The sequence below is a fragment of the Teleopsis dalmanni genome, chromosome 1 (genome assembly GCF_002237135.1).
Source record: "Teleopsis dalmanni isolate 2A chromosome 1, ASM223713v2, whole genome shotgun sequence".
Classification (NCBI taxonomy): Eukaryota; Metazoa; Arthropoda; class Insecta; order Diptera; family Diopsidae; genus Teleopsis; species Teleopsis dalmanni.
This window is the reverse complement of record NC_051846.1, coordinates 103,395,372-103,420,392: the sequence shown is the minus strand read 5'-3', so window position 1 is coordinate 103,420,392 and position 25,021 is coordinate 103,395,372. Positions and strand designations below refer to the sequence as shown.

Sequence of the window (25,021 nt, the reverse complement as noted above, 5' to 3'; positions counted from 1 at the left end):
ACTTTGTTTTACAGATCTTTACAACTCATTTGTAATTGAATCAATATGAAATTATTCGATGCTAACCATGATTCGTTATGTCAACAGTATCAATTATCGCTTAAGTAAATTCGGCCTGTTATCCAGTATACTTATTCTGAATGAATTCATTATGAACTGCATCATTCTGTGTACATTATATATTATGCAATATGCATGCCCACATAATTAAATTTCTTATTGAGTGTTTTTTGTTGTTCCATAAAATATAACAGTCGACGAAACCTTGGTATACAATCAAAAGTGTCTTCTATGACAATCCTTGCCTACGAATGATTTCATGCAGATTCTCCTGAAAGGAAAGAACCTCTGGGAAATTTCTTTAAAAATGATGCTGAACTATACCGTTGTTATCTACGTAAAACTCTGCTGTCATGTAAGAAACCAGGCTCTCCAACATACACGTCTATAAAAAGACCACTTTCATCGCAAACTGGCTGCAAGATCAAACTTTAGTTATGCTTCCTTTTGAAATAAGCTTCCTTTCTATGGTGTGGTGCATTTATTTTAATATGTGTGTTGTCTATGCAACGAATTACGAACGGAAATTTTTTCATAGCTTCCTCTTTTGCCATATTAGCAAGTGCGTATTTTATAAATAGTATTTTATGAATTGGTGTTCAATTGATATGAGCTAAACACTAGTTCTTTCGATTAGTAGCACATCTTTGAAGTCTAAAGTTTTTCCTAAAATCTTCAACGGAAAAATTATTGATCGTTTCCACAAAATTTCCACTATATCCATGCTGATGCACTTCATCCCCTGAGCTTAATACACTTGAACTAGTGTTTAAAAAGGGAATGTAAGAGTCAGTTTCACTTTCGCTCGGTGATTCTAATAAATTATGCAATTTTTATTTATTTACTATAGAATTAAATTTAAGTTTTTTTTATTCCAAATTTTCTCACTTATATCATTGAGTAAAAATATTATAGAGTCACAATGACTCAATTTTTAAATTTTCAGCAACAGGCACGGGAGGGCGGAGTGAAGATATTTCTTCTTTCTGCGCTGCTGCTAGATCAGTCGCGCTTATGCTTGTTCTTTCTTAAAATTTTACTATTGATGAATGAAGGACAAAAATGAAAACAAAAAACAGATTTGCTTGTTACGAATGCAGGTAGTTCAAGAAAACAGTCAAATTAGTTTTTGGTGTAATTATTTGTTTTTGCAATTAATGCTTGGTACCAGCAAGCAGTACGTAAAAATTTCATGCATTTAATATCACTTCATAATGCAAATAAGAGAAACATCCCTACTTGTTTGGAAGTTTACTGATCTACATATATATATGTATGTGTATAAATGTATATTTATAAACATATGTACTTTTATTTGGAAGAATATGAATATTTTTTGATCTTATTTTAGGAACATTTGAAGCAAATGCAACCAATTTCAATTTTTTGTTTTAATCAGGTATAATAACAGTTATATGTATGTTATATTAGTATTAGCTAAAATAAGATAATTGTATGTAATTGACGGTGTGCGAGTTCGAGTAATTGAAAGTAAATTGAGGAAAATAGTAAATTATGTCCGCATGGCAGTGAATGTTGGTATTTACCAGAATTTCGAGTATGGTAAATTAGGTAAATTAGGTATTACCATTGGTAACTTTTTATAAGATGTATAATAAAAAAATAAATAATTTTAAAAACTTTTAACATAAGCGCAGTGCAAAAAAACCCTAGGAAATTTTAGTTTACTTAACCATAATTTACCGAGTTGGTTTATTGGGGCCTGCAGACTTCATCGAATTGAATTGCTGGGCTTTATTCTGCTTATATTACTTCGTAAGCAATTCCTTTGTATGGTAGAGAAAGTGAAATCGACTAAGGCATAAATTGTTATATAACCTTATATTACAAATTTGCCCTAATACAGCCTTAATAACATTTATTTATAATTTATTTATTACCGTAACTACTTACTTTATTTATTTATTTTGTTCAAAATACATAGTTTAAGTGAATTAATTTTAAGATAGTTATTAATAAACATGTGTTAATAAATATGTATAAAAATGTAAATATTAATATTTATTACGTAGAAAATTTGCTATTTTTTATGGTTATTCACGGGATATTGATCAATTTATAATTTTTTGTGTTAATATAATAATTTAATTTTTTTTTATAATTTATAATTTTTTGTGTTAATGGCCTTTAATTTATTTGTCATTTTTGTATTGTGTCGTCGCCTTTCAGCACACGCGAAAAGACGACATGTGTTTTTGAGAAATAATAAAGTAGTCGTGAAGAAAAGTTATCAGTAAACTAACTGAATAAAACATTGGTGCCGAAACCCGGGATAGTGATCCATAAAAGGGATAGTGATCCATAAAAGGGATAGTGATCCAGAAAAGGGATAGTGATCCAGAAAAAAAAATATAATTGCAAAATGTTAGACTCAGATATTCACGAACTCAGCGACGGGGAGCAAGAAGGCGTGCAGAAAAGGTCTAAGAAACTGGCGGAATTGAAGGCGTTGAGAGGCAGCACCAAAGGCAGCATCACTCGCATAAAATCAATGATTTTGAAAAAAGGGTCAAGTTTGTCAACAGAGGAACTTAACTGCAGGCTTAGTTTGACAGAAAATTACTTCAAACAGTTTCTGAGTGTGCAAGCAGATATCGACAAACTAAACCAAGGTGCAGATACTTCTTCAAGCGAAGCAATTACAGCAGAAGTTGAAGATGCATTTGTGGCCACGAAAGCAAAAATAATGAGTTTACTAAAAAAAAGAAAGCTATCACTGGTAGATGTCAATGCAACGAATACAACATCGTTATTGCCGGGCCCAAGAAGTCATCGGGAAGTAAAATTACCGAAATTTGAAGGGAAGTATAGCGAATTTCCGAAATTTATAGCCTTGTTTAATAAATTAATCAACCAGGATGAAATGCTTGATGACTGCGAACGATTTTTGATACTTAAAGAGCACTTGGGCTCTAAGCCGCTGGCAGCTATTGACGATTTTGATGTCACAGAGGACAATTACCCCAAAGCACTCGATCGATTGAAGGAATGCTTCGATAAAAAGGCGTTGATGTTCGAGGAACATATTACAGCCCTCTTTGCTGTCCCAAAATTAACAAAACCATCTGCAGTTCATTTAAGAAATGTATTAAATGCAGCGAATGCACATTTGAATGCAATGCTATCATTAGGTGATTACAAAGATATAGCGAATGCCATGTTAATTCATTTGGTGATGGAAAGAGTGGACGAAGATTCGCAGGTCAAATGGGAAGAATCAGTGGATTACAGGAAGCTGTCAACTTGGAATGAATGTTCAGCAGTTTTGACGAGGCGATGTGAGAACCTTGAGGCAAGGGAACATAAAGTTAATCAAGTGAATTCAAAGGCTGTAAACTATCAAAAAGAGTATAGAAATAACCGCAACTACTCAACCTCTCTTGCAGTTACAAAACCTTTATGTGAAGTCTGCAATGGCAGTGGCCACGAGATTGCAGATTGTAGCAAGTTTAGAAAGCTTTCTTTAAAAGAACGCTTTTTCGTAGCACGGAGAATAAAGGTATGTTTTACATGTTTGAAAAGGGGACACCTTCAAAAAGAATGATCTACTGTTAAATGCTCGAAATGTAATTTATCTCATCATCAACTTTTACATAAAGATTATATCTTGGAGCCAAATGAACAAAGATGCAAAAATGGGCCATCTACGTCAACACAGGAGACAGCTCAGTCATCAGTTATGAACGTAATGACTGAAAACGAGGTTTTTTTGGCAACAGCAGTAGTAATGGTAGCGGACAAGTTTGGCAAATATCACCAAATGCGAGCCATATTAGATTCTGGCTCTCAAGTAAATTTGATGTGTGAGAAAGTTGCTCAAAAACTGTTATTAAAAAAAACGTCTTATAAATTAGATGCTAGCTGTGTTGGAGACGTTGTAACTAGCTTTAAAACAAAAACTGTGGCTACCATCAAATCAAAAATAAATGAATTCGAAGTCAGTCTGCAATTTTATGTTTTACCGAAAATAACAAGCTCCAAACCTAATCGTTATGTCGATGTTGCGGACTGGAATTTACCAAAAAATATTCAAATGGCTGATCCAATGTTCAATAAGCCAGCGCGTATAGATATTTTAATTGGTGCGGAAATTTTCTTCGATTTGTTGTCGATTGGACGAATTTATCTTAATGAAAGGTTGCCAACCCTACAGAAATCCATACTAGGGTGGATAGTTGCAGGCAAAGCAGAAGAATGTTTAGCGCCTAGTCATAAAATAAATAATATGCTGATCAATCACAACCATAATGAGAATGAAAACTTGAGTCAATTGGTTGAAAAATTCTGGAAAATAGAACAGATTTCAACTAAATCAAATTTTTTAACCGAAGAAGAAGAGGAATGCGAGAAAATTTTCCGTGAATCAATTCGTAGAGATACATCTGGCCGATTTATTACGAAAATTCCATTTAAAACAACAGTGAGTGATTTGGGTGGTTCCTATAATGCTGCCAAACGACGGTTGCTGTCACTAGAGCGTAGGTTGAGTAGAGATCGCTCTACACGAGACGCTTACAACGCATTTATGGATGAGTACCTCTCTTTAGGTCACATGACGATCGTTGAAGAAGCTGATATGGATAAGATAAAATATTTTGCACCGCATCAGTATGTGCTACGACCAGATTCCACGAGTACGAAACTTCGAGTTGTATTCGATTGTAGCTGTAAAACTGACAGTGGCTTGTCATTAAATGAGGTAATGATGAAAGGACCACTGGTTCAAGATGACCTGTTATCTATAATACTGCGATTTAGATGTTACAAATATGCAATTACGGCAGATGTAACAAAAATGTATCGCCAAGCATGGGTGACTGATGATGATGCGAATTATCAAACGATTTTGTGGAGGTCTTCCTCAGGTGAAAACATAAAGGCCTATCGCTTGCGAACCATTACTTATGGTACAACATCTGCCCCCTATTTAGCTAGAAGATGCTTAAAACAGTTAAGTGAAGATTATATCGATAAATATCCGATTGGATCGAGAAAGGTGTTATCTGATTTTTATATGGATGATTTGATCAGTGGATCAAACGATGAAGATGAAATTTTTGAAATATATAATCAAGTATCAGCAATAATGAATTTAGCAAAATTTAAGTTAAGGAAGTGGTTTTCAAATAGTGAAAAATTTCTTAATTTCGTACCTGAAGCTGATAAAGAAGAGACTCTTCGGATGAATGATGAGGAAATAATAAAAACTCTTGGTATCATCTGGGCTCCAGTGGGAGATACGTTTCGATACGTTTGGCCAGATTTTGATAGCTCGAAAGCGGTGACAAAAAGAATAGTGTTGTCGGAACTATCTAAGTTGTTTGATCCCCTTGGGCTTATTAACCCATTAAACGTAAAGGCGAAGATTTTCATGCAAGATTTGTGGATATTGAAGGCTAATTGGGATGAATCCCTAAAAGACGTCAAAAAAATAAGTGTGCCTCGATTTGTTTTGGCAGAAAAACGAGTTGCTAGAGTTGAAATGCATGGATTTGCTGATGCATCAAAAAGAGCTTTCGGGTGTTGTATTTATATTCGCTCAATATGTGTGGACAACGACGTTACAATGCAGTTGTGGAGTGCTAAATCCAGAGTAGCGCCATTAAAAACTTTATCTTTACCAAAATTGGAACTTTTGGCTGCGGAATTGCTGTCGAAACTAGTGACAAAAACCAAATCCAATTTTCCAATTTCTATTGACGCGACCTATTTATGGGTGGATTCCGAAATTGTGCTAGATTGGCTGAGCGAGCACCCATCAAATTAGAACACATTTGTTGCCAACCGGGTATCATTGATTCAAGAGCAGACATAAACGTGTATTTGGCGGCATGTTCCTTCAAAGTCTAACCCAGCGGATATAATATCAAGAGGTGCGTATGTAGATGAACTATCTAATTCTATTTGGTTTGCAGGTCCTTCTTTCTTGAAGAGAGATTTTTGTGAGTGGCCACCAAATAAGTCTAGAAAGAATACTAATGCTGACCAAGAAAGGAGTCGTAATAGTACGATAATGACTGTTAATAATTTGAAAAAAAAAATATCTTATGAGGCATGCTCTGAGGATAACTCGAAATCTTCTTTTGTGACGTGGGTTGAAACCTTCAGCGATTTTGAAAAATTACAAAGAATTTTTGCCAATCTTCTTGGCTTTCGAAGAAGCGTTAAGTCTATGACTGAAAGATTAGATGAAGCACTAGTATATTCTACTGTGTGCAACAACATTATTTCAAAGAAAAAATTGAGCTGCTATTGAAGAATAGAGAATTGCCAGCAAACAGTAAATATAAAAATCTGAGCATTTTTGTAGAAGATACTTATGGTGTTCCGCTACTACGTGTTGGTGGGAGATTAGCGAAGGCTGCATTGCCATATGATGCTAAACATCAAATTTTGTTACCGAATAACTCAGAAATAGTTTGCAGTTTTGTACGATTTCTTCATTTCAAATATTTGCATGCTGGTACGCAAGCGCTTATGGCTATAGTTAGGCAGCGATTTTGGATATTTCATGCTAGAGGAGTAATACGCAAAATTACTGGTAGTTGTCTACAATGCTTTAGATGCCATCCAAAATTGAGTAATCAGATTATGGGCGATTTACCCTCTTCTAGAGTCACCGTAGCGAGGCCATTCACTGTGACTGGAGTGGACTTTTGCGGCCCTATTACAACAACGTATCTACTTCGTGGGTACAGAACAACAAAAAGCTATATTGTTGTTTTTATTTGTTTTGCCACAAAAGCTGTGCATATGGAGGTGGTCTCTGATTTGACTGCAAAGGCTTTCCTGGCTTCATTAAAAAGATTTGTAGCTCGACCCGGCTTATGCTTAAAATTATTTTGCGACAATGCCACTAATTTTGTGGGTACTCGTAAAGAGCTCGAGGAAATGAAATGCAAGTTTTTTGATCAACAAGTACAGGGCAAGATTTCAAAATATTGTACTGCCAATAGTATTGAATTTCATCATATACCACCCAGATCCTCCCACTTTGGTGGACTATGGGAAGCGGCTGTAAAATCAGCAAAATATCATTTGGCTAGAATATTGGGTCAATCGCATCTTACATTTGAAGAGCTGGCAACAGTGGTTGCGGAAGTAGAGGCAGTTTTAAATTCAAGACCTTTGACAACCTTGTCTAACGACCCAAATGATGAAAGCGTTCTTACACCGGCACATTTCTTAACAGGTGGTCCGTTGGTTGGAACTGTGGAACCTACTGTGGATAGCGAAGAATGGTCTCATAAAGATAGATGGCTACGAATTTCGGCCATACAACAACATTTTTGGAGAAGGTGGTCGGCGGAGTATCTTCATGAACTTCAACAGAAAGTCAAATGGACTAAGAAGCAGAAGAACCTTAATGAAGGTGATATGGTGTTAGTTGCAGAAGAAAATTAGCCTTCTAAGCAATGGCTTATTGGGAGAGTGCTGAAAGTGACAAGAGATGCTAAAGGTTGGGTACGAGTTGCTGATGTAAAAACAAAGAATGGAGAGGTTCGCCGAGCAATCCATAAATTGGCACCTATTCCATCTGAATGTTGATGTCTGCTGGAGCCATCAAAGGCGGCGATATGTTTATAATTAAGATTTATTGTATCATGGCCTTTAATTTATTTGTCATTTTTGTATTGTGTCGTCGCCTTTAAGCACACGCGAAAAGGCGACATGTGTTTTTGAGAAATAATAAAGTAGTCGTGAAGAAAAGTTATCAGTAAACTAACTGAATAAAACAATATATATATCTAATAACGGGAAGAACTAACAAATGTGTTCTCTTATTGGTGGTGGTATTCCTCTATTCCTGAGCGTTGTTTGTTGTCGTTTTGTCATTGGGCCTTGTTGTGGTAGGATTTTAGGCAGGTTTAGGAGTATTTTCGGAAAATCTTCTGCAGGTTGTTTTCTTTCTTCTTTGTTACCATTCTATTTTCCAATTATTTATGTGTGATAATATATTTTTTTATCATTTATATGCAAAAAAACTTTTTGTCGATAATACTAATGTATGTATATTAATATAAAAAACTAAAATTCTTCAAATTCTTGAGGACGAAATAGAGAACAAATAATAAAAAAAAAATTTGAAATAGTAAAAAAAATCTCTTTTCTATATTATTTTTCTTAAACAAAATTTCTTCGTTAACATGGACTAGGCCTCCTGGGCACACAATGTAAAAAAAACGCGCGATGCATTATACCTCAATGGTGGTCTGGAAATTAGTACGCAACTAGTAACATGAAAATTGTCACTTCTATTTAATTAACGATAACTTTTCATGTATGTCGATCTAGTAACTATAAATGATTATGCAGTTATTTAAATAAATCTCCATTTCTTGGCAATTATTCGCTTGCAAAAGCTAATAGTCGATACACTTGTACCCCTTGTACTGATGTTTCGTTTATATTTATTCAGTAACTTTTAAGTGCATATATATGTAAAATAGCGTTAATTATTCAAACTGCCATATAAACTGAAGGTTTAATCTTAAATCGATTTCTATATAATTTTATTGTAATACATTTGGCAAAGCTAAATCATACTATTTTTAAAAAATGTTTTACGAATTATTGGTAATTATTTTATATACATATGTATGTGTTCTTATGATTGTATTACTTCCTAAGATTTAATATAAATATTATGTAAATGCGATAAAATTGAAAATCCATACTTAATAACAATTAATTACGAAAACAATTATAACTCTTTCTTCAAATGCCATCATAATGAAAAATTGTTTCAATGCTGCAAATAAAATTTTGATATCTCTTGCCCCCGAAATTACATACAAAAATATCAATGTCCATATGTTCATATTTAAACACAAAGCAAGTAGGCATGAATGAATATAAAATAGCGAATAATTCATTTTACTACTTACATTATAATTCAAGAAAGCAATAACAACACCTCAAAGAGCAAAAGGAGAAAAAAACACAAAAAAAAAATATAAAAATTTCTTGAACCTATGAAGCAGAGAATATTGCAAAATCTTCTTTGGTATGAAGCAAAAACGACTGAAGCGACGTCGGCAGAGATTTGAGTGATTTGGGTACCCAGTAGTAGATACCTAGAACAAAAATTAATTTCTATGGCATTGTGACTCTATAATATTTTTACTCAATGCTTATATTCACTTACTTCACTCACTTCTTACTTATACTCAAATCAAAAAAAAACATTTGTAAACAAACCCAACTGACACAAAATAAATTTGTTACTAGTATTACAATTCTTCAATTCGCTTATAAATTACTGTTGACATGAAATTCATTGAATTCTCAATATTCAAATCAAAACAAAAATCACGACTCGCTGATTGTAATAGTTTTTCTTGCACCCAAAAGTGAATACTTCTACTAAAGTCAGCGTACCAATTATTATATTATAAAATAATATGTTTTGTAAAAAGAAATCTATATTTTCAGCATAAAATTGAAGACTTATTTACGATAGTTTTTGGCGAAAAATTGATACAGTCGAATTTTATAGCCATTCTTGACGCGAATTTTTCACTAGAAAAATCGTTCGCCATGGACAAGAATGCATAAGAACTTAAATTTTCAACCAAGTTCTCGGAGCTTTTGGCAAGTATATTATTGTAGTAAAAGTATGTTTACTTTGGTATATAAGTATATCCTTTAATGCTAAGATCTCTGAGTGATTAGCTCTGTAGTGGTCAATTACGCGGACAGACAATTGGTCATGTGTCCGTTGAATTTGAAGTCCTGTGTATAAAAATTACATTATTTTCGTCTCCACGGCAAGAATTCCACTCATTTCTTAATCGAATTTTTGTTTCGAAATGCCTTACAAAGATTAACTTTGGAACTGCTTTTCTGACTCATGCAATGTATAATAAAATATATAGGTTGCTCATTCAAACTAGAATACAAGTGCTTATTTGCAATATGAATACAAGATATAAAGGACAGCCTTAACATTGTGTAAGCTCATTAGTATTCCATTACACCAACAGATTATGCAAATGTATAAAGACCAAAAGATTTAGTAGTCCATTCGATTTTTTCTACCGTGATTTAAGTATTTATGTTGGGTTTCAATTTTCAAAGTGATTGTAAGATTGTACAACTCGCATAGAATATAATTAATTTCAATTTTTCAAAGTGGTGTTAAAGATTGGAGCTATAAAACTAATCATAAAATAAAAATTTATTTCAATTTAAACGTGGTTTTTTTTTAAATTGAACGGTAGAGTTGCACATAAAAAAAATAATTAATGAGCCCTCAATTGTTGTATAAATTAATTTATTTCTTTGAATAATATTTTTGTAATAATTTTTATATTAATTTATTTGTTCATTCAAACAGTATTTTTTACAATCTTATTCTTAATAGTATTTTTACTAATTGTTGTCGCTTACGCAGCGTATTAAAAACTAAACTAAAAACTAATTTTACAATAATTTTAACTCTTAACAAATATCCATTACGGGATATTGTTTTGCAGAAATAACCAACGGTAACTTGTTTTGATACAATTGTATCAAAACAATATCCCGTAAGAAATATTTGTTTTGATGCAATTGATCCATAGTTATAATGCTCATTAACTTATATGCTTGCGATAATTTACCTCGCATGACATGCAAATTTAATATTGATAAAACTGCATTTGGGCGCATTTCTATTAGTGATAATACGTCGTCAACATCAACTAGAACAGGTGTGACTGAACAACAATCACCTATAATTGAGGAGTTTAAAACTCAACATACAGCAAGCATTACACGCATTAAATATGTTGAATATGCAAATACTAACTTATCTGCTGTTAAATTGAATGTAGAATTTGATCAGAATACAATCAAGCAGGTTATTATCAATATCAAATTGAAAAATTGGTGCCTTCAGAGATTGGTCGGGCTGAAATTAATGAGTTATATGCAGTTGCGAAAACAAGTTTATTAACGTCCTTAGGCCATAATAGTATGCATAGTGTGCATAATACAACATTCAACACAAGTTTGCTTATTGCAGTGTCCTCAAATCGCTTACCGAATATTCTGTTACCAAAATTCCATGGAAATTATATGGATTACAAAAATTTCATCAATTCATTTAATAATTTAGGAAACAATGAATCGCAAATTTCGGTAATTGAGAAATTCAACTATCTATTGTCTTGCTTAAGCGATGATGCACTTGCAACAACAAAATCATTCAAAATTACCGCAGAATTATAAAAAGGCTATTGTCCGGCTTAAAGAGCGCTACGAAAATGATGCACTAATATGTCTAGAAAATATTTTTCCAATTAAAAAGATTGCAAAGGTTGAAACAAAATAACTATCAGGCCTATTCTGAATCGCATGGGAATGGGAGTTTGTTCCTTGTTCCCAAGTTTGCTATTCTGAATAATTTGGGAATGGAAGTTTTGTTCCCTGTTCCCAATATTGCTATTTTGAATCGCATGGGAATGGGAGTTTTTTTCCCAATTTTACACAAATTCTTTCCCAAGCAAATTGTTGTTGGGGAGACAAGTTAAAAAAGTATTAAAAATGGTTTAATTTAATATAAAAGTAACTGAAAATGATCAGATTTTTGAATATATTTTAATAAAATTAGTATTATAATAAAATTATTACAATAAATTTAATATTTTCAAATTTTTATTTTTTTATTTTATCCACAAGAGTTGATTAGTTTTCCGAATATATTTTAGTAAAATTATTTTAATAAATTTAATATAACTAAATTTTCATTTAATATATTTTATTAAAATTATTATTTTAATAAAAGTATAACAAATTTAAAATATTTAAATTTTTATTTATTTATTTTATTCACACGGGTTTTTTCCACTAATTAAAGTGTTAACTATTGTTTTTAAAACAATAGAAAAATGAAAGGAGACCAAATTCTGAAATGAATGGGATTCCTTGAATAAGTTAAAATAAACTTTTGCAATTATGTGCGGATAAAACATTGCTTCTTTTTTATTGTAACATCTGCACAATCATAAACTATTATTAGTTCATTAATTGAAGCATGAAAGACATTTCTATCCTAATTACATAAAAAATATTAAATTATAATTTACACAAATTTTGTATAAAAGCAGTGAATGTTTGAAAATAAAGACATTGAAGAATTGATATCATAACGTAAGGTTGTTTTTTAATTAGTTAAAAAAGAGTTAAAAATTTAGAAAAGAGTTAAATTTAACATGTAAGTTTCTGCGATTGATCCTCTGTTGTAAAATTTCTTGCTCCTGTTCTTGAGCCAAATCCTCCGCTAAAACTCGAAATGCAATTGAATGCATTTTGAAAACTTTTTTAAAATTTTTGATTTAAATAATCATTAACAACTGCACAATTCTTTTTATATATTTATTTTACTCATTAAAATAAAAGTTTTTTATTATTTATTATTTTATTATTTATTATTTACTCATAAAATAACTTATATTTATTTCCGATAATTTGTGCAGCAAACAAATAATGCGATTTTTACATTAAAATCAACATATGATACGCAATTCTTTTCTTTTTTTTGCTCATTTTCGCACTTTTCGTCATTAAAAAGTGTCATGGTTGCCAAAATTTAACAAAACAAATTTGAAACTGTTGTTGTTCCCAAAACTGCTGTCTCCCAAGCAATTCAGAATAAGGGAGTTGTGTGTTTGGGAACAGCGTGGGAATAGGGAGTTTTGTTCCCTGGGAGTATTCAGAATAAGCCTGTATGTTATGTTGTAAACACTTTTTCAGCGCTCTACAACTCACTTAAATCACTTGGTACCATAGAACAAATCTATAACGCCATCATCATTCAGCTAACGTAAAGTAGACGCTGATACAAGGTGCAAGTGGAACGAAAGTCTGGATTATTCGAAGCCACCAACTTGGGCTCAATGCTGCCCTATGCTTGATTAACGCTGTCAACAATTGAAAGCTATTATCAAACCTAATGCAAGAAGTCAATCGTTACAATCTGATTCAACGTCCAATCGATATTCCATGGCCTCGAAGTCTGACTTTAAGGTTGTTTGTAGTTATTGTTCAAGGATCGGACGCAACATTTCAAAATGTCAAAAATTCATAGCACTGCGCTATTGTCAACGCGTAAATCAACAGAAGCTGTGGAATAACTGCGTAGTAAAAGGTCATTTCGTTTTACAATGCTCATTAAAATATACATGCCCATTGCGCAACTTAGTAATTTTGAGCTTTCACTCTAATTTTTGATCACTAAAAACGTTACTGGTTACCATTCTGACTAAATGTTGTCAAGGAATGATCTCAACCTACCTGAATCATTACAATTAGCTGATCCAGAATTTCATATTCCCAGGAATATTGATATGCTGCTTGGAGCTGAAGCATTTTAGTTCATTATTAGAACCAGATAAGGTTAGTTTGGGCGAAAAGCTTCAAATTTTACAAAATTCGTCATTGGGATGGATGGTTGCAGGTAAATGGGTCTCAGCTCAAAATCTTTCACAAACACAGAAAACTTTAGAAACATCAATAAAAACGTTAAAAAGTTCTGGCAATTTGAAGAATGTGTAACAAAACGCAGTAAAATCTCGCTAGAACAGCAACAATGTAGAGTTTTTCAAAAAACACGTTTGTATCGATGACGATGTCAGGATTTCAATGAAATTACCCGACTTATTAGGCAATTCTCATGACATTGCTGAACGCCGTTTTTTAAGCATTGAGAAAAAAATTTAAGAAAGATTCTTAATTAAAGGCTGATTATTCAAACTTCATGAAAGAATATGAGAACTTAAGGCATCCAAATTTTTCCAATTCTCATGTGTTTAAACTACCCAGTAAAACTACAAAATTAAGGGTTGTGTTCGACGCATCGTGCCTTACAGCATCACAACTATCATTAAACGAATATGTCGTAGTAAGCCCCACTATTTAAAATGACTTGTTGACGACACCGCTGCTCTGTCGCTCTGGATTGACGGATTGTGTATACACACATTTTTGTCATGTATATATAGTGTATATAAAAACTGAAGTCACCGAAATACTGGTTACTTCAAACTTAAACTTTCGAAGTGGCATTGCCCTCATCCCAATATGTATCTATCTGAATCGTGAAACTTTAAACTAACTTACAATGTTACGAGCGCACTTGGACTTTCATGACATCCTGATTAGGATTGTTTCATATTCTCTTTTCTCTCCGCTGCAAGGATTTATTCGGAAACATTAGTGTTTCATTATTGGCGTCCAAGTCTCATGTAGCGCCATCAAAAAGGCGACCTTTACCATGTTTAGAACTGTGTGTCGCTCATTTGGTTGCCTCGTTCTGGTCTCAAATTCGAAAATCACTACCGTTCTCCACGACAAACATAATTTTTGGTCTATCTCGCAGCTTGTGCTCAATATGATTGAATCCGAAACATCAGTAGCAGATTTACAGGAAAATTTAACTGATGCCACTTGGCGCTACTGTGGCAAATGCGTTTTCATTAGATGACAAGAAAGCGAATATGACAAGAATGCGAATATGAAAACGGGTGTTTTCATTATACGGACAATATTTGACATTGAAAATGACATAGTGAAAACGAGTCATTAGTGTCTCGAGGTTGTTCAGTTGCGACGGTAAGCTCATCATGGTCCACCCTTGATGGTCCATCCTTTTTGCAAAGGGACAAGGACAATCTCACACTAGAATAGCGAGAGCTTGAAAAATATGAACGTTCATTTGTGATTCAATAACAGTTACCGCCGTATTCATTGGTACAATTAAATGGCATAAGTGATTACAACAAATGTGTACGCGTCGCAGAATGTTTTAGTATCGCAACAGGGTCGATTCTCCATCTATAATCACACGAGATTTTCAATTAGCAGAACTACGAATCTTACAACTTATTCAAAGTCATAGATTTGCAAATGAAATCGCCGAAGTTGGAAAAAAATGGCATGTACCGGTTCTCTTGCATCACTTGGTGCTTTCACCGATTATTTTAACAAAATTCGCGTCGGAGGTCATTCACTGGCAACACAAGTAGTTAATCCATGCATTCTCTGTACCCGCTATCGTCCAAAGTTATTGTCACAAATCATGGGCAATTTACCAAAAGAACCTGTCAACATTAACTTACCTTTCGATGTCACTGGTGTTGATTTTGTTGGACCTATACTCAATATCACCCTATAAAGCGTACATCTCTGTTTTGATATATTTTGCTTCCAAGGCTGTACATCTAGAAGTGGTGTCTAATTAATCCAACAAGGCTTTTATAGCCGCGTTGAAGCGATTTGTCGACCGACGTGCGATGCCTACTCGAATAGCTTGCGACAATGCCACAAATTTTGTAGGTGCTGACAAAAAATTAAAGGATTTCAGTTACCATTTTCATCAGCAGTCGACCAAAGAACCAATATCGTTATTCTGTGCACCACAAAACATTGAATTTTCATATATTCCGCCTCGAGCTGCACATTTTATTGGTTTATGGAAGGCTGCTCTGAAAGTGGCGAAAGCTCATTTGCATCGCCCACTTTCGAACGATAAACTAACCTTCGAAGAACTCACGATTGCTTTAGTTGAAATAGAGGCAGTTATCACCCATATACTAGAACAGGTGAATGTCATTAGAGATATCTCATCTGCAGTATGTGAATTCATCTGCAGTATGACCAGCATTTTCTATGAAACTGTTCTGCTAGATTAAGTCATCTTAACTTTTGAAAATAATTTTTTGTTGCTTTAATTGAATGCAAAGGGAAGCCATTTATTAAGTTATGTTATTAACAATAAGAACGTTTCAACTTTTCTCCACCTAATTCACGTCACCACCATTTTTATTATATATTCTTGTATCAATTTGCTTTTAGAAATCGCAAATAATACAATCAAAAGTAATATATTAGACTAGAGGATCAAAGGCCTAGTAACGAGTGTTTTTAGCTGTTTTGAAACTGTGGTTTGACAGCTGAGAATGTCAAACTGTGATGCTATTTCTGTTCAGTAAGGTTTGGCAATTCATCATGAATCGGTTTACGCTAAAACAATGTTTCCAAATTGTTAAAATTTACTTTGAAAATAATAAATCTGGTCCATTTTACAGTTAACAAAATTGGCTACTAGTGACAAAGCTATTCATGCAGTTATTGATCGTTATAGAGTAAAGATAATCTTTTAAGCTTTTAACGAATCAAGCGCGCTTAATAATCGATTTATTGCAAAAACAAATTGGTACCAACTTTATTTCCTGAAGTGGTCCTGTTAACTGGTCCTCTCGTTTGTGCGATTTAACGCCTCGCGATTACTTTTTATGGGGCTATGTTAAGTAATTGGTTTAGTGCTGACAAACGAAAAACCAGCAATTCTTAAAACATTGGAAGCCAATGTTCATGCCACCATTAACGTCATGCGGCCACATTTATTGCAAAAAATAGTCAAAAATTGGACTGATTAAACGGACCATGTAACTTACGGCCATATGCCGTAAATCATATTCGAAAAATAAATGCCATGAAATTATCTACTATGTTATAATAAAAAAAATTTCATTCCAACAACTTTTCTGTGTTGTTTTATCATTTTAAGTTTTCATGCAGCTAAAAAAAAAACCCTTTATATTATCTACCTATTATACTCGTATTACATACACGGTGCACTGGTTATGTTGATATAAAATAAAAAATAATCTCAGCTTTTCTTTGTTTTTGTCCTCAGTTCAGAGAAATTTCACATATTTAAGAAATTCCATATTGCAACAAATACCGCGCGCTTATTTACTGGGGAAAAATAGATTGCAAGTGTCTGCGTACCAATTGACAAAACATTTGATAACGCCATATCGCACCAATTCTTCTTTAATGAATAATGAACAACAAACTTAATCCAATAGAAGACAGCTAATACCGCGTTAGAGTAGAAAATTGTTTCAGACTCGTTAAAGAAAAGATTTGCAGTTTAAAAGAAATCATAGTTCAAATAGAAGACAAAAAGAGTCAAAAATTCTTTAACTTTTATTTTAGTGATTTCAATTGTGAATAAATTATAATTTCAAAAAAAATTTTATATGATATTTTGACTGTTGCGAAAATGCAACATTGGTCGAATGCGGCAGTACGATATATACAAAAGTAATATATTCCTAAAAAATTAAAGAACACATCCGTATGCTGAAAGCGATTGAATTGCACTTATATTGACAGTTTTTATTTTTATTGTTAACTAGCAAATGAAATTCTCTGAACTTTATTTTATGATAGCAAAATTGAACCATTTGTTAAAAGAAGCAAATTTCAGAAAGCATTAAATTCATAATAAAATTGAACTCGTATTCGACCAATGTTGCAAAAACACAACAGTATTTTGAAAGTTGAATAATTAGATGAAAAAAATATAATGGAATTAAAAAATACATTTTTTTTCTTAAAAATGTTTAAAATTTTAAAAATTATTGCCACTTTATATTAAGTCTTGCTTAACGTCACGTGGATCTAAGCTGCCTCTATACTGGGCATAAGCTGTATACAAATTGCCTCCATTTTTGCCTTCTTATTGCCACTTCTCTGAAATTAACAATATTGGTGAATGATCTGCCAAAGTGTGTTTATTGACTATTGATTTTATTTATTGTTGATCTGCGCCATGTAATCTTAGGCCTTCCTGATCTTCTGCTGCCTTGCGGATAATACGTAAGATAATAAGTGTGACCAGTCCTGCCAAACTTTCTCCTGCGGACATTTATGTTAATATTGTTTGTACTCATTCTGCCCATAGTTGTTAGTTTGATGTTCGGTTTAGCCAAAAGATAAGTAATATTTTCCGAAGGCATCGGTTTACAAACGCACGCATTTTGTTTTGAATTATCTATTATCTATAATCATCTATATGGTTAACACATGCAACCATATAGCAGTACGGATAAAACACATGTTATAAAAATGTTAACTTTCGTCGTTAACCTGTAAAAGCTACATCTCCATATTTTGTTCATCTTTGTAAACGTGTCAATTACCTTTCGTATTCTTGCACGCACGTTCTGCATACTGTCATCATCAATAGCTACTACACTTACCAAGTATTGAAATTTATTTATTTGTTCTACGATTTGTACTTTAAGTTCGAGTCGCTCATTGCATATTGTATTAATTCGCATTTCAGTGGTTTTTTGTTCATTGATCTTAAGTCCAATTTTTGGCGCTTCTGCTTCCAGAGTTTCAAGTTTTTACTGCATATCGGTAAAACGATTTGCCAATTTGCATTTATCGTCTGCATAATCCAAAGATTCTAGTCGGTCATTTGAGTCTAAAGGATGAAGAGAAGGTATAGTTGTGAACGCATCCCAATTGATAGTTTAATGATGATTCTTAGAGTGCTAATTTGGGTTCCTGCGAAAGCCTGCTTGTTCTCGTCGCAGTTTGGGGTCAACATGTTTTTGTGTGGAAAATGCGTGCTGCTAATGTACATACCGGAGCCAGTTGCGAGCTGACATAACCGTTTACCATTGTCTGATGACACGGTGTGTAGTGAGTGTAAGCCAGCTACATTAGAAATGTATTGTTCTCTTCCAATTTTTGCATTGAAGTCTCCAAGTAATATTTTTGTATCATGTGATGGAATTTTGCTCAATGTCTCGTCTAAGTCTGTATAAAAGGTCTCTTTAGCGATATCATCTGAGTCTTCTATTGGAGCATAGGCATTTATCAGCGTAAATTTGCTAAACATTCCTTTAAGGGAGATTACACATATTCTGTCATTTATTGGTCTGAAGCCCAAAAACGATTTTTCCACTCGTTTGTTAAGCAGAAATCCAGTCCCAGACCTACCAGACCTTTCAGCGTCACCACTAAAACGGAATTTTGTACCGTTGCATTCAATTTCACCACATCCTTGCCACCGTACTTCTTGAACCCTTAGCACATCAACGTTGTACTTTTCCATTTGCTTAATTGTTTCTTGTAGTGCTCCTGCTCTCAGCAGCGTACGTACGTTCCATGTTCCCAGAATTATATCACGCTTTCGTTTTTGTTTGACTTGTTTTATGTTTTTTGTTTGGTTGATGATGAGTCACAATATTTTTGACGAGGCGGGTTGTGAACCTAGCGCTCAACCCTTTTGGCCCAGAGAGAGGACTGCACGATTTGTTTGTTCTCTGCTAGTATCCGATTTTCTTTTTTTTCTGTTCAAGTGTTTTGAGATACACGGGACAGTTTTTATTAAGCACTGCATGATTTTCGTCAAGGCCCAAGCCTAGCTTCTCATTTGCACGTATTCAATTTATGCATTTGTTAACCGGCTCCTCATTGCAATCGCGAGTGCGATGTCTTTGATGGCATTTACGGCAACATTCGTCGTACCTGCAGTAAGGCGCTCTATGGTTGAAGCCCTGGCACTTGTAACATATCATTAAATCCGTTCCATCGTAAATTTTACACTTTTCCCAGCCAATGTTTAGCTTTTCTGCTTCCATAGCTTTTGTGAAAGTATTCGAGTCCGTTTCAAATATTGCGTTGTAAAATACTTTATTATCTCGTTTTATTTCGTACATTTTTGCTAGTTTTAGTTCACAATCAGAGAGGCACTGATTTTGTTTTCGCAATTTTTCGATAATTTCCTGTTCGTTATATTTAAAACTGATTCTGGAGATAGTAAATCGTGGCTTAATAGAGTTTGGAACTTTTACTTCATAATTCTCGCTCATAGCGCCTTCTACAGCACATTTTATTTTTTCACGCTCGGAATCACTTTCTGCCTCAATAACAATGGTGCCGTTGTTTTTTTCGTAGATGTTAGCGATTTTCAAATTTTCCGGGTTTATCTTATTGTTTAGGTCTTGCTTTGTTTTTGCAATATTTTGTTTGGATTTAGGTTTGATCACGAGAGGCACTTCTTTTCTGAATTCTGGCACTTTTTCTACTCTTTTGGGTTTATTTGCTTTTAGTGCTTCGGCATATGAAGCTTGCTTTGAACTGTGCGGCTGTAAAGCGTTACTTTGGATTTCCTTTAGCTCTTCACAGATTTTTTTGTTTTGCTTATTATTGCTTTCGATTTCATCCCGCACTTTCTCGTTATGGGTTTTTATCGTTTCTGCAATTTCACGAAATTTTTTAACTTCTATGGCACCCTCTTCACATACCTGTTTCACTTCTTTCATATTTTCCAAACGCTGGCTGCATTTTTTTTCGACTGCTGTTAGCAAGAGTTTTAGCTCATTTTCGCTTTTTTGCTGGGCTTGCATTAAGCTGTCTTGACTTTTAGCTAGTGCTGTTTCGAAATGGTTTTTGTATTCGTCCAGTTGTTCACAGAAGCGTTGGCCATCCTTTGCCATTGTTCGTAACATTTTTTCAAGCATTTCATCGATGTTGTGGATAAGTGTAAAACAGTCATCGTACATAAATCTTACAAAGGGCCTATCCAAAACTCCTTCCGCGTAATCGTCTAAGCCACTACATTTAACCGTGCGGTGGAACCGCTTTTGGCATGCCCCTTGACATATTATGAAGCTATCATTGCGAAGCGACTTATTACATTTCGAGCAATCCATATTGTCGCGCCGAACTCGCGACCGAAAATAAGAACGCTAAAAACGTACCAAACCGCACGAGTCTGATTAACTGATCCTTAGTTTTCACTAAGAATCAACTATATGAGTATATATAAATATTAGTTAATATATATATATTAATATGAAATGATGTTAATTTATAGTTTATGCGTCCTTTCGCTTATTTATTTAATTTAATTATTTAGCAGAAATTTAGAAAAAAAAAAAAAAATTCTTTATTACACTATTACACAATTACACGTATTAGTGTTGTTTTTTTTATAGATGTGCAACACTGTTTTTTTTCTTATATTTTTTTTCTTATATTTTTTTTCTTATATTATTTTCGAGCTTTTGGGCTTCAAGTGCTGTCTCTATCAGCTGTTTTAAGTGAATGTGATGGAAGATGGAAAAACAAATTTATCAAACTGATTTTGCAAATTAAGTTTACTTTGCTAGAATACACAGTGATTTAAATTTACAAAAATTTCACTTTTCACCTCGAAATAATAGTATACTAGCTTAATAGTTTAAACTTTAAAGTTACTTGCTCAGGTGATTTTAGCAATTTTCGGGTCACTTCCGACGCTTTTTCAGTCAAAAACATTAAAAGTCACGGAGCGATTTCAAATTGCGCGCACTTCAGTTAACCGCTTATATATATATCGATATAGGATATAATATAATCATTTTAATAATATAGATGTGTATATAAATGAAACTATCGCAAATTGATTCATAATTAATTCACTAAACTATACAAAACCAATAAATATTGTATATCCTCTCCCTTTGGACTTTTCTGCCTACATCACTAGTCTTTAATGGCTAAATCCTTGTTGCGTCATATAATACCTGCTACGCGTAATAAAACAATATTAATTAATATAAGATGGTAATAATAAGCTAAGACAGTTCCTGTGAAACTAACTTTTTGAAGCACAGTAAGTTGTTTGCGTTTCTGGTATCACTAGATAACGAGTTCCAGAGTCTTACCGCATTTATGAAAAAGAAACTAAATATTGAATAGATCTCTGTGAATGCAATTTACATAGATTATTAAAAAGGTACCCAGTAATAGACCGCAGCGGAACAAATCGATAAAAAAATTGACAAAACATATTATTAAATTTATCTAACTTATCATCAGAAGTTGAAACAAACCAGCAATCACTCCAATCAACAGTATTTAGTTCATCAAATAATCTGATAGTATCAATTGATTTAAAATCTCTGTAAGAAAAAGAGCTAGGACTAGAGATCCTGTTTGGCTTAAAATCCATGGATCGCATGAGAATTGGTTATGTGGATTGTAGACACAGGAAACTAAAATTTTATTACTATGACAGCTAATAGACACACAAATAAATTCAATATCTGATTCATCCGAAGTACTTATTAACTGACTACTTAAATAAGATTTGCAATAAATTGCAACTCCACCTCCTTTTCTGTTTTTTCTATCATGGCGATATAAAACATAACCTTTTATAGAAAAAAATGAACTACTGATCTCATTATCTAAACATGTTTCAGAAACGCAAATAATGTCAACACTGGAGTCTTCAAACACTGATTTTACATGATCAAGTTTAAGACCATTTAGGCTTCTAGCATTAAAATGAACTATATTGAAATTATTATATTGAGCACAAAGAATTTTTATTAAGGTTTTATGATCATTCATGAATGATAATTAATTTTATCTGCCTCAAATTTAAGTCTTCGTTGTAAAGTTTTACAGTTCATATCCCTGGAATCATGATCTGTAGAGATGTCCTTGAGATTACGTGTTTTTATCATCTTCACGCAGTTTATACATTTTACAATACTGTTTACACACTCTTTATGAGAGTGCCCAATTTCAATGCATTTTGCACAAGTCACTCCATTTTCTTTACATACACTTGCTTTGTGATTGAAGCCCCAGCACTTAAAGCACATCATTACATTAAAACTCTCATAAACAAGGCATCTATCCCAATCCACATTAATTCTACGCTCTTTCATTATTTTGGCAAATGCAGTACTGTCTAATTCAACAATAGCATTAAAAATGATTTTGTTTTTGTATGATTCATATACCTTTAGCACTTTAATTGAGCGAAAAACAATCTCATTCTGATTTTTAATTGCATTTATAATTTTATCATCATCTAATTTTTCTGACATTCCAGATATCAATATTTTAGATTTACGCATATCCGGTGTTGAAATAACATAATTGTCACTGAGTTTTTTTTTTCATTTCACTAGCTAAAATTTTTCTTTCTTTAGTAGTACCACATTTTACTGTTACTCCTCCATCTTGTGCACTCATAAAACCATGAATTTTAACATTAAGATTAGATGGATTTATTTTTAGCTTTAATTCCTTTTTTGTTTCTTCACTGTTTTTCTTCGCTGTTTATTCTTTGGTTTAAGAGTGATTGGCACATTTTTATTTAAACCGAATTTCAACTTAGCAGCATAGGTAATAAAACTAGGCTGATCCTTGTTAATAGGTGTTTTATACATTTTCTCATCGAGTTCTTTTACACTTTTTGTCATATCAGCTAATTTTGTTTCAAAGGAGCTGAATTTTTGTTCATAAATTTTTTGAATACTAATAAGCTTTTTTATTCATTCACTATATCTAGTCTCAACAGCCTTTAACAAGGATTTTATTTCATTTTCATTAGTTTTAAGAGCCTCTTTGAATTCTGCTTTGTACGCTTTTAAGTACGATTGAATTTTTTCTACACTGCTTTGTATTTGTTTAATTGCAAAATCAGTATTGTGAATATACTGCACACACTCTTCACACATAAATTGTATCATACTGTTATTAAGACAATTTACATCCCTGAGCATTTTATGGAGGTGTGATATGCTCTACCACAAATTTCTCTACATATTACACCAGTTTCACCGCGTATGCCGCCACCGCATTTATAACAATCTTTCATTGTAACAATTATTTTATATACGGAATCAATTACACAATTACACGATATAAAGAACAATATTTCTGCAGTAATTTAACAGTTTTACAACACTGTTCGCACTTCTTATTTAAGCTTTACTTGCTGTCTCTATCAGCTGATTATAAGCTTTTCTTTAATAAACCCAAAAAAAAAAACAATTAATTGCTGTCTCTGTCAGTTGTTTTGTATGTATAAAAACAAAACCAACTTAACCGCGCGTGTTTTGCAAATACAAAATAAGTTTTTAGAATTCATTTCTTAAATTAATTAAACAATTATCAGTTAAAGCGTGTACTACTTCAGTTAAAGCGTGTATTACTTCATTTCGCCATGATACATACGTGATCTATCCGATTTTCAGTAACAGCATCTGGGGAGACCCATGTGACTTTGCGCTTATTTTTATATGGAAACAATGTCCCTCCAATTTTTAGTTTGTTAGTGCCACAGAATTCTATAAGTCGCTGTCCATTATCGTTCATCGTGTTTGCCCATTATATGTTCAAAGCTAGAGTTATCGTTACCCACTTTGGCGTTCAAGTCACCCATAACTACTAACAGGTTTAGTTTGAGATGTTTTTTATAGCATTATTAAACAGGTCGTAAAAGGAGTTCTTTATTTCGTTATCTGCATCCTCAGTAAAGGCGTAGCAGTGCACGATCGTTAGATTACGTTTATGGCATTTGAAGCGTAAAAGCATAATGTGTTCGTTAATGTATTATATTTACAGTCTATGACAGTTTTTTTGATTTTTTAATTGACTAAAATACCATCGCTATGTTGATGTACATTACTTTCGTTTGGATTGCCAGACTAGTAAAGTTCGTGTCTGTTCAATCAATGTTCAGTTTATACGTATATATTTCAATTCTATAACTTCGACGTACTATTTATCATTTTATTATTCGCAACCATGGTATATTAAAATTACTTGTATTGTTTCAGTTTCACTTTGTTGCTCGCGAGTTAAATTAATGAGGACATAAAACTTCAGTTTTTGTAACTTCTTAGAAACTTAAGACTAACTTATATCTAACATCTTTGCTTATATTTATAGAGAGGATTCGAAGTATCGAATCCTGATAAGACAATTCGTTGTTTGATTAGGCCGAACAATGATAATAATATTTTTAGTTACAATGTTTAGTTAGGGTCATGTTATGCAGAGTGTCTCGGGCACGGAATGAGTACAATTGTTGTTGTTTTCAATGCAAATTTTAAATGTGAGAATGAGAAAAAATACAATATGGCCGTTCAAACTCCGGGATGAGAGCCGGCGTATTTGTGTCCCGGCACTAAGGCAAAACAGTGTTGTTTAGTAATAAATTTTAAAATGTGCGCCTTTTATTAGCAAATTACTACAATTCTAATACGTTTTGGGGACAAAATGAGAGTAAGCAACACAGTTTTTTTTTATAAATCGCTAATAATATAATTATCACACTTTCCAGTTTTAAAGAAAAGCGTAA

General features: G+C 33.1%; 1 protein-coding gene across 1 annotated transcript in view; it reads left to right on the top strand.

Annotated features, from left to right (window-relative positions):
- LOC119666993 (small nuclear ribonucleoprotein F) overlaps positions 1-25,021 on the top strand; it is a 56,089-nt gene that overhangs the window by 1,251 nt on the left and 29,817 nt on the right. The window lies entirely within an intron of this gene.